Here is a 12,051-nt window from a genome sequence, read left to right as displayed (position 1 = left end):
CACAGCTTTTGGCACAGGCAAAGCTGCAAGCAGCCGAGCAGCTGCAGCCCAGGTCCTACTGAATGGTGCTGTTGCAAGAACCAGGATTTTCCTTTGTCCTCTGGACAACAGAATTCAGTGTTGTCCATGCTGTGATAGCTGTGAGCTGCCTTTGTGTTTTATGTCAGCAGTATCCTTTCCACCCTGGCTGCTGCAGAGTGGGTTTAGGAGCAGGAGAGGTGAGCCCAAGATAACTTTCCCTCTCCAGCAATGACTCATGTAGGTGGGAGATGTCTTTTCCTCTACTGAGAAGTCTGGATGAAGGTTTTTCAGGCAAAATATTTCCATTTTTGGAAAAAAAAAAAAAGTCTGTCCCACAGAGGTGTCAGTGGAAAATCAGACAAACCCAAACCCATGTGTTATCTTCAGAGAACAAAAGTTCAGTTATCAAAAACCTAAATCTGGCTGAAACCTCCACCACCATTGATGCTGACATGGAAACATTTCTTCTTTCCTTTTTGGTCCTGTCCTTTTATCCTTTAACTCAGAAAAATGAGGTATAGGATGTCTCCTGCACTTTAAAGGCCTGAATAAATTCAACCAGACAGATGTATAATGAAGTTTATTTAACAGACCCTTTTACACTTCAGATGATTCCAAAGACAAGTGTGCATGTGGCATCATGCGTTTCACAGGAAGCCCATAATACCCACTTGAATTTAAAATAAACACTAAAGAAAAAATTGCACTGTATCTCAATAACTGCAGGGGACTTTAGAGGTCATGAACGTGGGGAGACAAGTGGATGTATTAGCATCAGGCATTAATTCCCTTTCACAAGGTCTAGCAGCACATGGCAGTCCTGGACCCGTCACAGTGCAGCGCCGATGTTCCAATCCTGAGTGGGCTTTTTGTGACCAGAAACCAGCAATTGTAAAAAAATGCATTGCAATTTTATTAATGAAACAAACACCCATTGGAAGCTGCTGTTGTCACTAACAACTCGCTAATACCCTTGGTCAAATCCCATGCATAGCACCAGCAGGCATTTAAAAGGTAATTGAAAGTTCAAGCCAAAGCCCTTTGTGCACTATAAGGATCACCTGTGTAGCTGCCAAGTTTCACATCAGAGTGAGGAACAGAGAGAAAAGCAGCAGCCAGCACAAGGTAAGGCATCCATGAATTGCTTTGGTTTTGCTGATGGCATCCTTTTATTTACAAAACTACTGATTTTCTTTCCTCAATGCTGATAATGGAATGGCAGGACACAGGTTTCACAGAGCTTCCAGTTACAAAAGCAGCCAATGGTGTCTGTGTTGCCCAGATCCCTCCTTAGGCTGAGGGTTGCTTCAGCCATGTGTCTTGGTACTGCCTGAAAACCTGTTTGCAGCCTTCAGGAACTTTCCTCAGCCACGTTTCCAGGCTGCTGCCAGAGAGCATTTCAGGCTCAGAAAGGCTTTAGGGGGCTTGCTAACTTTCATTTATTCATCAAACTTGTCAGTAATAATAGACTTGTAGGAAATCAGGATAACCTTGACTAGATATTGCCTCCTGTTTCAGGTTTGAGTAGGGCAGTGATTTATACCTGCATGTCACCACATGCAAAAAACCCACCCAAACCCAAAAGATACCACAAGGATCTATTAGCTCCCTGTGAGAGGAGGCCACGATTTTACACCAGTTTACTGCCTTAGTGGCTGCCTGTAGCCAGTCAGAGTCGAAGGGGAATGAGCTTCACCTTGACACAAGCAGCTCAAATGAACAGGTGCTGTGAGAACTCACCTGGTATCAGTTTCTGTGCACTTCACACATGGCTCAGTCTGTCGGTGTTGCTTGACACTGGAGCCTGGAGCAGACTGCTGACATGAGCCAACAGGAAGCAGCAGTGTCATGAGCGCACACACTCATCCGTTTGGGTTTGCTGGCCTTGCTTGTCTCAAGAGAAAGGATTCTCGAAAATCCATGATTTGTTCTTGGGGTTCAGCGTGATTGCAGGCACCAGTAGAAAGTCTCCGAAAATTAAGAATATCATTGTTTTAGCAGGACAGAGGACCAATATGGTGGTTGAAGGAAGGGGGGGACCTTCTATCTTGCTAAAATACAATGGTTACAAATGTGAGACTCCTGTGTCTCTAAATTACTGCTTACTGAGGCACTTCAGTGAATCAATCTCTGCAAATAGCTATCCCATTTTAACTCCTCTCTAGGTATCCACTAACCCAGCCTCCTGCTCTGACTCTGAATGCAAGAAGTGGCTGCCACTGGCTGCTGAATTATAGGCTCTGGCACCATCACAGTGACATTTTATAACAACAAAAATTAGCCGGGGTTTAAAATGGAGGGAAAAAAAATAGCAGGAGAAAGCACCTGAGTGGAGAAAGATGTTTTTTTTCCTTCCAAACACTGTACATGCCACAGGACGGCATCCTCTAAGCCAAAATGAGCAGGACTTGGTGCCAACACACTAAGAACAAGCTGCCTACCACTTCTCATGAAACTACAGGCGAGAAGGATCCTGTCCAATTGTCTAGCAACATCACTAGGCCAGTTATTGGAGTCCAAGTGTAATTTTAGCAGCTCCTGGCGCTCGGGAGATGCGGGCAGTTGTGTGTTGCACATGCTGAAAGCTCCTAACAGTGTTGGCTGATCCTTCATTTCTCTATAAAAATAGCACTTGCAGTAAACTGACAAAGGAAGATTTTAGGGATGAGGGCTAGGAGCACCTCGCAGTATCAGCCCTGTGCCACCTCTCATCCCAGGGACACTGCTGCCAGTGGCTGAGCAGGGGCTGGCCCTTGTCACATGCAGGTACATGCTTCTATGCCTGTGCAGTCTTCTCTACTGAGTCCATACAACAGCTCACAGGGACTCCTCAGTGACAGCATCACTGAACTGATCCAGCTGAAAAATAACCCTAGCAGAACAGGCTGCTGGAGGTTGAAGGGCTGTGCCCATCCACTTTGAAAGGGCCTTGTCTTGCTCAGGAAGGGGTGCTCCACTGGCCAGCCAGACCAGGGTGTCTCTTCTGCTGTGTGAGCTGCAGCCCCGGAGTAGTCCCTTGCTTCTGCCACCACTTCCCATTCTTCGGTTCTAAAACATTAAGAAGTTGTACGATAGCGTGATGGAAATGATTTTTTAATAAAAAAGGCCCCACTTTTGAAGCCAGAGGTAAAAAGATCATAAATCCTTAGAAACAGCTCATTAAAAAACTGGAATTATGCAGAAGTGAGTAGGAATGTTAAAGATGATGTTCTAATTTTTTCATTCAAATTATTGATACTGCAGTCATCTATTAATTTCCCTGTAATTTGTGTATGCACTTAAGAGAACATATACCCTCCATCCATCTTGTCAGGCACAAACACCCAGGGTTTTACCAGCAGAAGACTGAGAGAACAAGCCAAGGTTGTTAGTGAGAAAGCTGCAGCAACACCCACTGTCACAGAGGAAATCAGAGTGCCTTTCCAGCAACTACATCAACATAGAGTTCTGTTACATAGGAGGGAAGCAGGCCCTATAGCTTCACACCTTTTCTTTCCCCACCTGTTGCACTGCTTCAGTTGAACTGCTTCAAGCACGCTACCAAAAATGTCAGAGAACAAATCAATATCATCGAGAGGAGACTGTTATTGATGCAATCACCCTATCACGTGAAGAGAGGGACAGCACTCTTGTCTGTCTGCAGTGGTTTTGCTGGTATGAATGCGACTGCCTGACATACTGTCCTTAGGGAAGGGAAAGGTGTTGAGATTTTAGTCGTATTTCAGGAACCACCCTCACTGTAATTCAGCTCAAAGCTCAGACACCATGACAAACCATCTGCAGGGTGTGTCATAGCAGACAGCCAAAGTACTGCTTTAGAAAGGATGGGAGTAATTTTTGTATGTGTGGAAAAAGCCTGGGTTGAAAATAACCATTTTGCAGCTGATTCATTGCATTTGCTACCTGCTGCCTCAGAGGACACGTCTCGCCTGCAGTGGGGAAGGCAAAAGCTCTGTGCTGACAGCCAGCAGCAGAAGGTGGTGGGGAGGAGGAGGAGGGATGTGCATCCACCCTGGGGAGGTGCACCCCAATCAGGCAGCTTCAGAAGGCCAAAGGTGCAGCAGCAGCAAATGTGACAAAGTGGTGTGAAGCAGCATCAAATAAACCCAGTAAAAACAAGTGGTTCATACCTTTCAGTGCAGTTCTGGCAGCACCTGCAGATTCAGGCCAGGAGCCCTGAGAGTGCTTTGTCACTGCAGCCCCCATCTCCTTGATGCTGTTTAGGCACCCAGTTAAGGGATTAATCAACACAAACTTCTTCCTCATGGGGAAGAAAAGAAGGCTGTCTTCACAGAGAACTTTGCCATGTGACATGGTCTTATTTGGTAACATAAGAGAGAGTTTTGACAACAATCCATAGAAGATGAAGGTTTTTTTTTTTCCCTTTTTAAACATCCTGCTAGTTGCCATTACTTGGCACTCTTCTGTTATGCTTACCTCACATGCTAAGCCTACCCATTTTTAGTTGCTTCCTTGCTTTTGGCTTTATGAATCTTTTCCACTTGCTTTCCATTTTTTTTATGCTCCTTTGTGCATTTGCACTTAATCTTCCTAGATTTTTCTGGGCTTTGTTCTGATGTGAAATACAACCAAGTTACATGCAAATCCTTGGAGCGTATTCATCATTACTTGCTTTCTGGATTCAATTTCCCCACACCCTTGACAGCATTATTCATGTGTTTCTTGGCTGGAGATAGTGTACTTGGGATACAAGTGCCTGATGACTCTACTGAGATCTGGACAAGAAGAAACTTCCCCTGCCAAGCTGCCAAGCACCAGCCGCAATCACAGGCTGCCCCTCCTGTTCCTTGCAGGAAGGACATAGCTGCCAGGCTGCTGAGTGATGGAGTCTCTACCCAGCCCCAGCCCTGAAGGGGTGAGGGCCAGGCTGCCACATGGCATGGTGAGCCAGGGACCCAGCGAGGGCAGAGCCCCAGGTGGTGGCTGCATCACCCTGGGTATGCCTCAGGCCATTTCCCTTGGCCAGGCTGCAGCTGCAGAGTGACACTGTGGGGCTCAGCTGGCCGCTGGTGCCCACGCTGAGCCTTCAGCTCCACCAAGTGTGTTAATATATCTCCTTCTTACCCCCCCAGGATGAGTGTCCTCTCTGTTCAGGAGCATCATTTGATTGTATGAAGAGTGCTGCTTTTTTGTCTGGTGTGCTTGAATTCATTGTCAGAGTGACATCAGCTGGGAAAAGCTGGTACTGGAGCAAAACTTCATTTTAAAGAAGTTTCTGGCCATCCGAAAGCAAGTTTGCCCCACACTGTGCCGGAGAACCCCTCAGTTCTTCTGAAATCCAAGAATACCAGCCAAATTGTAACTTCCCATAATCTGAAAGCCATTAATGACCTCCCTCTTCAAGAGCATTACCCAGTTAATATAAAACAAAGTTGTACTTTAATTATTAACTGTAAATTCTACCTACATGAAACGAGGAAGCAGAAACTGGACTGTGATGATGCAGCCAGCCTTGCTGAAAGACAGAGTTGCATGCAGTGTGGCATTCTCTTTCAGTTATACAGGACTGAAGCTTTAGCATCAGCTGTCGTGGGGGCCAGAGGTGGCAATTGCCATACTGAAGGGCTGGCTGCTTGATACGTTTAGGGATTTTTTTGTCCTTCTGGTGGCAGCAATTGTACTTTAGAACCACAGAATGTTTTGGGTTGGAAAGGACCTTAAAGACCATGTAGTTCCAACCCCCTGCCATGGGCAGGGGCACCTTCCACTAGACCAGTGGAACCCTATCCAACCTGGCCTTGAACACTGACAGGGATGGAGTAGCCACAGCTTCTCTGGGCAGCCGGTGCCCGTGCCTCGGCATCCTCATAGTGAAAAACTTCTTCCTGGTATCTCATCTAAATCTCCTCTCTATAAAGCCATTTCCCCTTGTCCTGTCACTTCATGCCCTTGTAAAAAGTCCCTCTCCAGATTTCTTGTAGGCCCTCTTTTGGCACTGGAAGCTGCTCTAAGGTCTCCCTGGAGCCTTCTCTTCTCCAGGATGAACAAGCCCAGCTCTCTCAGCCTGTCTTCATAGGGAAGGTGCTCCAGCCCTTGGAGCATCTTTTGTGGCCTCCTCTGGACTTGCTCCAACAGATCCACACCCCTCTTGTGCTGGAGGTCCAGAGCTGAACACAGCACTGCAGGTGGGATCTTACAAGAGCAGAGCAGAGGGGCAGGATCACCTCCTTCGACCTGCCGGTCACGCTCCTTTTGATGCAGCCCAGGATACAGTTGGCTTTGTGGGCTGTGAGTGCACACTGCCAGCTCATGTTGAGCTTCTCGTCAATCAACACCTCCAAGTCCTCCTCAGAGCTGCTCCCAATTCAGTCTCTGTTATATTAAGAATACAGGCTTCTCATTAAAAGGCAAGGCAGTTGCAACACAATACTGTGATTCAACACACATTCATAATAATTTCTGCTTCTGACTGGCAACACATATTACTACTCAAGAACCTAATGTGTTTCATATGATCCCAGTGTAAATCAGGACTGTATTTCTTTCTGAAAGGTATAAACGATTGCTGTAAAGTTCTTTGGACAACTCTGGCATACACAGATGATAGGAAATACATCAAGATCTTTTTTCTTTGGCAAGAAAGCATGCATACTTTATTTCTGAATATGTGATAGGTGAGGTGGGAGAAATCCTCCTCAAGAGGAAGATGTGTAAAGAAATCCCTGGAAATTCAGGCCAGCATTGAAAAGAGATTGCTTTTTCTTGGGTCAGGAGCCTAATATTTACTGGATTTTCTCAGCCTAAAATCTGATGAGCTGAGCTCATCTTTTGAGAAAAGAAGCTATATGAGCTCTTACTCAGTAATACCTGTGTTGTTTGCTGCTCTCAGGTCTGTTATTGATTTGCTGAACCACCACAACCTTGACAGCAAGGTCTTGATTATGATTTTGCTTAGTGACTGTAGCTTTGTTGTTCCAGACATTTTTCACTAAGGTAAGCCCTGAAAAGGGAAGTTGGCCCTTTTTCATATGGAAAACTGAAGGTCACTGAAAAAAAAACCCCACCACTTTCTAGACACAGCTCATTTAAGAGACAACTGAAATATCCTGTGAAAACCAGTCCACACACAGCGTGCCCTTTGGGAGAGGGAAAAAGCTGAGCATCCCGGGAGAGCATCACTCCTGGGCTTGTTCTGGTACCAATGCCCTTTGATACAAAGACAGGTGCTGAGCTAGCACACTCCCTGCAACTGCTGTCAGGAAAAAGGAATACTTTTGCCTTTATTTATGCCGTTTCATGGAAGAGTTTCCAAGGTGACACAAGGAAAGAGAAGGAGCACAGTTCTTATCAGAGTAAATAGCTCCACTAATTCCCAAATCCATTATGAAAGTCAGGTTGATTTGGTATGAAGTTTGTGACTTTCTCTGCAGTGAACAGCATCCGGCCAAACTTTAATTTGCTGCTGGTGAAAAGAGAATTGTGATCAGTAGCTCAAGCAATGGAACGCTGTAAGAAGTGCAGAGCATTACAGCAGCTTCTCTCTAGCAAGAGCCCCTCTACCACCACAGGGCCAAATACCATTTAAAAAGATGAAACACAAGATTGCCCGGTATGTAAAGGCTTCAGGATAGAAGTCTTTAAATGGGTCATTTAAAGTGCCTGACTGAATAACACTGTAATACAGCAGCCTGTTGGAAGATGCCTGCTCCCCAGGATCACTGCTCACCAGACATATCTGTTAGCTGATAGTGAAAATAATTCTGCACAGGATGCCTGAAGTATCATTAGAGCAGGTTTTTCCAAACCCTTCACTGAAACTCAGATAATGAGAGGAGAAATGTTTCCAGGTGTACACTGCTGAAAATGAAAGATGAAAACCTGCCTTTATCTGTTTACAGTTCCTGGCCCCAGGGGATAATCAATGCCAGTTGCTTTGGTCAGCAGCTAGCGAGGATGTAATCAAGAACTACCTTAGTGCCACCTGGTTTAGTTACAGAGGCTCTCTGAGATATGGAGCCAGCAGGAGACAGTCTCTTGGCATTCAGTACCAGGCTGCTCCCTGCCAGCAGGCAGCAGCTATGGCTGTCACAGCCTTTCTCTCAGAGTTGTTTCGGCTGAATCAGGAGTTTCTTTGCTTCCCTGCGTTTTTGATCTTCAGTGATGGCTCTGTTTCCCTCCCCTCTGGCTTGCCTGCCCCTTCAGCCAACACCACTGCTTCACCTGCATTTACATTCAGTCTATTAAGTAACACATCCAGCCTCCCAGCTGACATTTCTGAGTGGCTTTGCACCTCTAAGGAAGAAGTTTTTGTTCCTTCCCTAAATTTATCTCTTCAGTCTGTCTTAAAAATAAAAGCACTCATCTGTTTCAGCTTTGTCTACTGCACAGTGCAGTATCTGACCAAGCAAATAGGCACAAAACTATCTGACCAAGCAAAGCTAGAGGGACACCCACCCCCCATGTGTATATATATATATACACACAATAAATGTATATACATGTATAAGCTTGCACAGCACTTTTCTGTCAGGACATGTTCAGTCTCTCAACCAGTTTTACTCCAGTCCTGTGCAAAGCCCCACTGATTAACTCAGCGGAACATCCATGCAAAGACCATCTCTGTCCCTGCCAGCTTGGTCTAGCTGCCCTTCTGCTCTGGAGAAAAACACTCTATCGCCACCTGTCTGGTTTTATAGGCTTTTTGCAACTGCTTTTAGGAATTAATTAATATTGCTGGTTTTCAGTCTAGGGTCCTAAAGCAGCCATTGGCATGGTGCTGTGCTCGAGGTCGTTACTGCCTCTCCTTGAAGAAATAGCCTCCTTTTGACAAAATATTTCAGGAATAACAATGAAACTGATTATTGAACCCTGTTTCCCAAAATCACTGAGGTCTTTCCATCCCAACACACGCATGCTCATGAATCGTAGCTCTCTCAGGTTTTTTCCTACTTTTCCAGCTGAGCAAAATTCAGCAAGTGGCCAGTGGACAGAAGCATACTGTTGATTGCAGGAAGGCTGAATCATGCTCAATTTTCCTACCTAGGCACAGTAATTTGAGCATGATCACACTTACTTAGCTCTTCCTAAACTGTTTGCAGTTGTTCAGATGTAACTGGCCCATGGGTTGAAAAGTTGGCAGAGCAGGAAAGACAAACTTTTCTCCATAAAAACCCCACTGCACTAAAAGCATTCCAGAGGTGACTTTCCCCCCACGTTCTTAGAGCTCACTTCAGGCCTGTTGAATTATTCCTGAGGACAAGTTCAAGCTCCCATTACAGCTCTAGTTCCTTGCTGGGTACAGTTCAGGTCATCTTATTAATTCATGGTTGTTAGCCAGACTGCTTCCTCATCAGCTCTGCCTCCCTCAGCTGCTTTTAGCACACAAGAGCCAGAAGAGTCTCCAGTTGCAGAGCAAGTTTTGCATGCTCACCGACTCAACCCCTCTTCTCTTTCTCAATGGGGAAATGGAAGTTGCGAGGTTGATATTATGGATTCCTTCCATGGAGCATAAGGCAGTTTCTGTGAAGCCAAGCACATCGGCATGCCTTAGGAGGCAGGGTGTGTGCTCAATTTTGGGAATAACACTGCTTTGAGTTCCTGCAATAATACATTCCCTTCATGGGGGAGAAAAATACTTAATACCTGCATCCTGCAGGTGTCTTTCCTCCTAGTTAATCTCATTAAACCTCATCTCTTGCATTCTCACCTTTGCAGGCTCATTTTTTCCATGCACGCTGTTTGCAGCTTTCACTCTTACAAGCTTATTTTTAAACATTCTGGTTTCTCATCATCATCTGCAGCTGAAGCTTTCTGCGAACTCAGTTACTATGAAGCTGCTCCTGCAGAGCCCTTGAAACTGAGACTCTTGAAAACCCTAAGCTTACTGGGATGAACGGGGAAGCAGCTAACTAACATTTTTCATCCCAAAATACCTTTCCCTAACTGGGAGGAATGTCAAAAAAACCAACAAATCTTCTAATTTCTAAGAAATAGTTTACTTAGTGCTATCCATGCTTGCTTCAATTATGATCTATAATTGATATATTACATAGTCTTGCATTACAATACAAATAACTTATGTGATTTGTTATTTGTCTGAGATGGGGGTATTCTACTTTGATTAGTGAATTCTGATATACAGCCCACATAGGACTCCTAAACGCTAAAGACTCCCAACTCATTTAGATCATTTGTAGTAAATACTTGAAGCAATTCAATAAGAAAAATGTTTCCACACTCATCAAAGCTGTGCTAAACTAAACAAGCATTTTTCCTGCTTGTTCTGGAACAATCACTTCAACCTGAAAATGACTATGAACTGGATTTTTATTGCTACCTGGTGTCCAGCCGTTCTGTAAGTCATGACCTGTCAGACAATTGAAAACTAGTGCACTGCAGGTAGTTTTAGGCTGTTTCTGGTAACATGAGACAACTGTTTACATGAGGATTCCAACTGCTTCTGAATGCTATCTCTTCTTTTAAACTGACTTTATTAAGTAACTGCGTAAGTTGCTTACAATTACGATCAATACTTAATTATCTTTGTATTCTTTCTTTCCCATCATAGCCAAAGAACTTACTTGAATGTTGTGCGTCATGAATCACAAACACAACCGATTCCTGTTTTTCCAGGTAAATGAGAACTGTTTCGCAGGTTACAGACGTATCTTCTGATGCCACTCACATTAGCACCATTTAATTTTGGTTTCCAGAAGAACAGTTCCATGAGTAAAGAACAATTTTAATTGAAGGCGGACACTCAATAAGTGTTTCTCCCTCCTCAGCATTTTTTAACCTTTGTTTCAAATTATTAATGGCTGAGATGTCAATACTCTAAAATTAGAAGAAGATAAAATTTCAGTTTGGTGCCAGGTTAGATGCTGTGGGCTCTAATCCTGAAATAATGATGCAAAATGTAATTGAGTCATGTCTGATGTATTGGGTTCCACATTACAACTCTCAAAACCAATCACTCATCTCCTTTAACTACTAAGTAATCCTCTCTTGACCATCAACCATATTAAGAATTGCTTTTCCAAAAGAAAAACATATTTATACAGTATCAAACCAAACATATTGTGAAGTCCTGATACAGCTATATTAAACCCACAACCTTTAAGAGTATGTATCATCTTGAAAAACATCCCCCCAGTCTAGTCAGTAAAACCATTCCCCATAAACTTGCACAAACGCACCTTGTATCATGCTGCTTTTGTTATCAGGCAAAGGAGTCCCAAGTCAGTTTGTTTTGCTTCAAATTGCTAATTGCAAGCTGTTAGTTTGCAATTCCCTGTATTGTTCCAATAAAAATCTGAGTCTGAGAATAGGAATCCCAAAATAAACTCACACTGGCATAAATATACTAATAACCATAAACACAAATAAAAGGTCCTCCATTAATAAGCTACTGAATGGTTGCAAGTGCACTTTAAATGAAGGCCAACAATTTACTGAAGTGTTCTAAAAAAATTATTTTCAGTCCATTACATCTTGTTGCTGCTGAGCTAAACATAAACATTTTGAAATCAAGTGATCTGGCAGGTTTAAAGATGACAAAATATTTCAGTCTTGAATTTGGCAGTCCAGATGGAGGAGTTCAGAGTTATAATGAGAATACTTCTATTGAGACATGATTTCAATAAAAGGTAGTAACAGTATAATCAGAATTTTATCTTCTTTTTAACAAGGCAAGTACCAGCAACTGAGTTATTTGGCCACATGAGGTAAGTAAGTGGAGCTGTTTGCAAGAATGAAACAAAGTCCAAATTTTACAGCTCAATGTGAACCTTTCCAATTTAAACACTGCTAAAAGCATAAACCTATTTTACAGGGCACCATTTGGGCCTGCAGTTAAGTTTTCATCATCAGTTTTATCAAAGCACCATTCTGAGATTTACAATTAAGATGTTCAAGAAAGCTCTTACAGTAACAAAGGACACAGAGTCCCGGTTTAAAAGTAGAAACACAGAGCCAAGTATTGTGTCAAAGAAGATGCATCTTAGAAAAGTCTGCCTTCACCCTCCAAGTAGCTTGTGATCTTAAGTGTAATGAGAATGAAGTGCATGTATT

Source organism: Psittacula echo, assembly GCF_963264785.1.
Source record: "Psittacula echo genome assembly, chromosome: 3".
Taxonomy (NCBI): Eukaryota; Metazoa; Chordata; class Aves; order Psittaciformes; family Psittacidae; genus Psittacula; species Psittacula echo.
Note: the sequence above shows the minus strand (reverse complement) of the source record.